The 6,000-nt window shown below is 39.7% G+C and overlaps 1 protein-coding gene across 2 annotated transcripts in view; it reads left to right on the forward strand.

Annotated features, from left to right (window-relative positions):
• Window positions 1–6,000, forward strand: part of nmbr (neuromedin B receptor) — a 41,256-nt gene that overhangs the window by 21,115 nt on the left and 14,141 nt on the right. The window lies entirely within an intron of this gene.

Raw genomic sequence — 6,000 nt, forward strand, 5'->3', positions numbered from 1 at the left:
AGCGTGAGGCGGTTCAGTGATACATTTAGCAGTAATGTCCAAGTTATGTTTCCTTTTTATGAGGTGATATTAATCCAAACCCTGAGTTACCTGGTTTGGTTGAGTACAAGATTGGGGTTCAAGGTCATATTAGTGGCAAGCAGAAAGTTTAAGGGCTTCAAACTCTCAAGAACAAGTCAGGCAGAAACCTGGAAGCTCCTGGAAGGTCCCAACCTGAAAGAGAGGGAAAAAAACAGAGCAAAATGGACGCCATTTTCCTCAGGGCTGGGATTGTTGCCTCAGTATGAACATGAGGACAGATACATAAAACTCACCGGTCTTTGTTAAAGAGACACATGAATCAGTTTGGTTAAAGCTGAACGTTTGTGCAAACTTGACATTCGAACATGGAATATAAGCAACGTGTGTAAAGTCAGACGGGAACGTTGAGCCTGATGGAGAACCTCAGCAGTCTGATCTCACTCTGCTGCAGGACTTAGTACCGGCCAACACTGTCAAAGGTACCAAAAGCTTCTTCAATGACCCCGGTGGTCCAAACTGTCCTGACCGGTCAACAGGAAGACAAACAAATCAACCTGAACTTCCTGAACACCTCAGCCTGATTACCTCCATCACACGTTGCATTGATGCACTAATTAATGCAAAGGAGCCTCAAACAAGGACTGTGTGAACAGACAGTGCAGGACCAGAACATCCATTTCAGTTGGCCAACATTTTTATATTGCAAATAGTTTTTTATTAGTTTGTTGTGACATTTAAATTGTCTGGGAATCAAGAATCAATACCAATAGAAATGAAAACTTAATATTTCTCAGTTTATGGAATAAATCCACCATTTCTTGGCTGGAAGAAATCGTCCATGTTCAGGATCCCACAACATCTCTGTTTTTACACAGTATGGCATGAATTATTGATGGCAAACTGCTAAAGACTGAGTGTTTTTGAGGTGCAAAAAGACTTTATAAGTGAAGTTTGTACAAAAAACTGAGGTCAACGAGAGACGTGTCATCGTTGTCGCTCACAGGAGAGAGACGGCGCTTCAGGGAAACGATATCTAGTTACTTTAGGTGCAAAAATCTGAATGTAGCACAACTTAATATTTACTTAAGGTATATTTGAAATAACTTCAAATAAATGATCCGTCATCATACGGGAACATTTTATTAAACTACAACGTTTTCCGTCTGTTAAGACTAACAGGGGAAGATTCAGTCATGAGCTTTTTGCACCCAGAGCTCCCTCAAAGGGAGTAAACATTTGGTCTGCAGGGGAGGCTTTAGTGGGAGGCAGCGTGTCAGTCAGAGTGTGTAATCACTTTTCACAAGCTTGATCTTCACGGATGGAGGGCAGAAGGAGGAGCTGAGTTATTAACAGCCCCACGGCTGCAGAAAGCATCAGGTGTCAGAAATCAGAGGATGCCAGAGTCACTGCGACGCCTCCAGAGGAAAATGTAACAAGAATCAATGCTGATGGCAAATCTGAGAGTCTGTGCTTTAATGACATGAATGCAACTGGAAGCAGCGTTCAGAGAAAACCGACACGCCACTGTGGTGACTGGAGCGCTTGGTTAAGAAGCCAAGAAATGATTTCTCCCAGTGGGAAGAGGCTGCAGAACAGAACAAAACAGAACCAGAACCAGAACCAGAACCCACTTGAATCATTTCATTTCACGGCTGACTGGGAAACGTCTCAAACTCCTAACAGATGAGCTGCAGGAGGAAAGCTCTGCTAGTTCATCTGTTTTTACCCAAAACCTGAACCATGAACAGAAAACATGCAAAACCATCAGAATCAGTGAAAAAAGACGATTTGATCGACACGATAATGTCAAACAGATGTTTCTGAATCAGATTCAGGAATAAAAATTAACTTGATTTAGTTAAATAGCTCAGTCAAAGGTAGCAAGCTAAGTATTTAGTTTGTAGAGTTAATATTTAGTTTGAAGCTAAGTATTTAGTTTGCAGATATTTTTAGGTAATTCGCAAACACACTTGATGATAAGAGGAAGTGGATAATCAAATTAAGAGCGTCGTTATAAACTCCTGGTGAGACTTAACCACTTCATGTCACCTGAGGCTGAAACCTAAAGACACATTTATGTCCTCATAAAGTCATTCTGAAGAGGTTATTCTCTCTATCATTAATATTATTTTACATCCTGCATCTTTTGTGAGTCGACCAAACAGTCGGGTGAATTTCCTGCTTACGGTCGGACAGCAGATCCAGTCTGACTTTTCTGCAGAACGTGGGAGTAAATCAGCTTCCATCAGCTGTGATGATGATGATGATGATGATGATGATGATGAAATATTGCAAGTGAAGATGCAAAGCGACACGGCAGTTTGAGCTGCTGCCTTCCATCCCAGAGGAGAGATGAAAAACTGAGTATCGATTTTCAGCCCCATCGAACAGCAAACCACGAAGAGCAGAAGAGATGTTGGACTTTAAGAGAATCTAAAATCTCTAATGCTGATAAAACGTGAAGAGAAAAACTTCAAACTAATTCTGTCTGGACAGAATTAGTTCTAAAGATTGATCTGATAAACTCATTTGAGTTAATGAGTTTATCAGATGGGTGAGAAAAAGCAGCTCATCTCTTGATCAAAAGAATTAAAAATATATATTTTTTAGCTTTTTGAACATTTTCAATCTTCTCAGCTGTCCTGATCTCTATTAGACTCACACCTGTGTGTTGTGCTGCTTGACCTCATCTGTATGCATCCTTGTAGGATCACCTCATTAAGTTCAATACAGACATTTTAAGCAGGGCGTTAAAAATAAATTGACTCACAGATGACATCTGTAAACAAAGCGATGGACGATAAAGCTGCTTCTCCGGTTCATTGATTGAGTTTTGCTTCAGGAAAAGATTTCACCTCAATATTATGGCAAAGTAAAAACAACTGGGGTCTGGACTTTAAATTAAAAATGTAACTTTTTTTTAAAAAAGCAGGGACATCTGCTTATTTGTCATTTTGGATGAATGACAAAGTCTCCTTTCTTGGGTTAATTCTTGCTCCAAAAACCAATCTGATGGGATGCTTGTAAAAAGGTGAACTGTGTTCAAGTTGTGCTAAAAGGAGTTAGCCTGTCAACCACGCTATGCTAGCTTAAATTAGCATAAACACAGACGTCCCAACATTAACACTTTACATCTCTAAGAAGCTCCATGAATGATCAGGACTTCCTGAAAAACACTTTGCACCATCTGATGGATGGAGAACCTGAAAATCAATATATTTTTGTTTAGCAATTTGTTCAATAATTTACCACCAAAAATGGTCTTTGAATTGAAAATGTTGCTTATTTTGTTGATATATGGATTTCAATCAAAATTTAATTGTTTGCTATTTCAATTAACAAGATTCCAGTTTTTACTGAGTTGTTACTAATTTAAACAGGTTTTAGAGTTCAGCTGTAATCTCTGGATATTCCCTCATTTTTGGTACTTTTCCACTGGAAATGTGTGTGTGTGTGTTTGTGTGTGTGTGTGTGTGTGTGTGTGTGATTCATTGCATTTCTAATCTTTGGGGACATAATGAGCTCTGCTCTCAGATGAAGCAGCAGCCTATTGAAGCAGCCGCATGCGGCTAACGCAGCAGTCGCCCTGTGACCCAGTGAGATGTGCAGATTTGGGCGCCGTGTGACGAGATATTCCCATTTAGAGAAGCTCTGATGGAATCGCTGCCCCATGAGAAGCTGCAGACGGGTTCAACAGTAATGAGATGAATTACATGACAAACACAATGAGCTCCGGCGAGGCGACACGGAGGGAGGAGGAAATGGAGGACAGTGACTTAACACAGCAGATTGAATGTCCGGATTTAATCTGCCTGCTGTCACCAGGATTATTAACTTCACAGTAAAAGTCTCTGATTGGGTGGCATGGACAACGCTGTCAATATGAGTGGGACTACATTTGATTCAGTTGGTTTCATAGATGTTAGAGGTAAGAAATGTGCAATTGATTGATGCTCACCTCCTCTCTGCACCAGTTTGATTTTCTGACACCTTATTTTGGTGCAAGTGGGTCAGATGAGCCAAGACTCTTAAGTTAGAATATTGGAGATAATTTAAGAAACCACTTACCCATAACCTCTTGTCTCAAAACCAGATTGCTAATCCCAAACTAGCTACCTTACAATCCTTGTTAAGTTAAAAAAAACTGCATTCACTGCAAATATCTGGTGACACAAACATGTTTCATGAACAAACAAGTTTCATGATGAGCTATGTGAGTGAATGCAGAATAACGTTCTCCAATCCTAAAAAAGATGCAGGCTGGTGTTTGAGGCCATGATCTCATCACCACATCCCAGCAGTCAGCATATATAGAAGGGAGGGACTAAAAAGTAAGAAATCAAAGTGTTGAAATGGCCCAGTCAAAGTCCAGATGTCAACCTGATTGAAATGATGCAGTTGGACCTTCAAATATCCGTTCAGACTCAAATTACTGACTAACAGACAGAAATGAGATATTTCTGCATATTTCAAATAAGTTAAAATGTGCAAAACATTTAAGACAAAAGAAAATCAAGTTCCAGTTTATAAAGGCTTTGCAAATGTAACAGAAAACACAGAATAATGACAAAGACTTAAAAATATCCACTTAATATCGTTTGTTTTATGATCCGTGAGCCTCTTCAACGCCCGGTAATCCTTCCCTTCGGTAATAAAACATTTAATGGATGAAGCCTTCCACGTTTTAACGCTCATATTGAAGTGAAAAATCAAAATAAAAAGTGCTGTGATTGAATTTCTGGTCTGTTTCGAGCCACGCTGCCTGATATCACATCTTCACCCCTCAGGTGTCTTTCAGGGCAGAAACACTGACAGCACAGAGAATGACATCAGCTCATCTCAGTCAATCAAATCAAATCTTCTCTGAAATATCTGCTTAAAAGACTTCAGACGACTTCGCCGTCATCACAGACCATTTCTATCAGACAGGTTCAGGCTGCAGCAGCCAACATGCCACTGAATATTTATTCAGTATTGATTGTCAAGTTACTTATACTGCTGATTACAGCCCCAGTTTCAAAAGTAATTAGTTACTTTAGTAATTCTTTACAGTTTTAAGGCACACTGACCTGATGGATACAAACTTACACAATGAATCTCTAAAGATAAAAATATTTCTTCCTAAGATGTCTGGCATTTCACAAATAGAAATAATGTTGCTAATTCTAACTGACTTAAAATAAGAGAAGTATTGTTTCATTTAACTTCATTAAAAAATCTGTATTTTTATCTTCTGGTTTCAGCATCTTGTTGGCTTGAGATGTGTAACTAATGACATGCTAGTTAGCATAAACATGCAAATGAAAAGGTAAGGGGGCCAAAGACTGAACCCTGAGGGACTCCACAAATCAAAACTAGTTGCCAAAGTATTTAATCAGCATCAACAGAATCAAAAGTGCTTTTTCACAGAAAACAACTGAGCTCAGAGCCAGAACTGTGAGCCAACTGAAAAAATAATGTCCGAGATGTAACTTCAGGTGAATTAAATTAACTGTTAGAAAGTCTTTGTTGGCGTTCTCCGTCTGTCCTAACCTTGTGTATTTGCATAATTAACCTTGGCGAAGAGGAAGCACATTTTGTTGGAGGCATAATTGGTGTTTCAGAATATTCAGTGTAAGTTCAGAGGATGTTTTCAGTTTGCTTGGTTCATTATGGAGCCGTTTGACTCGTCTTCATTACCTGCAGCAGCTGCAGCAGCAGCAGCAGCAGGCGGCTGTCCTATTGTGATTCCACAGATGCTTGGAGGGCTGAGCGTTTCTGACTGACAGCCAACAGGAAATAAAGAAGAGGAATATGTGCTGCAGGTGAGGCAGGTGAATGTTTACAAAGGAAAAGGAATGATGGAGACGTGAGACAGAGAGACGGAGATGAAGGGAGAGAGAATGATGGAGACGACAGACATGAACACCATGAAGAAAAGAGGCTGAGATCATCAGCATATTGGTTTCATTTAATGCCACTGCTTTATAATTACTTGAG

The sequence above is a fragment of the Poeciliopsis prolifica genome, unplaced genomic scaffold, assembly GCF_027474105.1.
Source record: "Poeciliopsis prolifica strain line A6 unplaced genomic scaffold, Auburn_PproV2 SCAFFOLD111, whole genome shotgun sequence".
Lineage (NCBI taxonomy): Eukaryota > Metazoa > Chordata > Actinopteri > Cyprinodontiformes > Poeciliidae > Poeciliopsis > Poeciliopsis prolifica.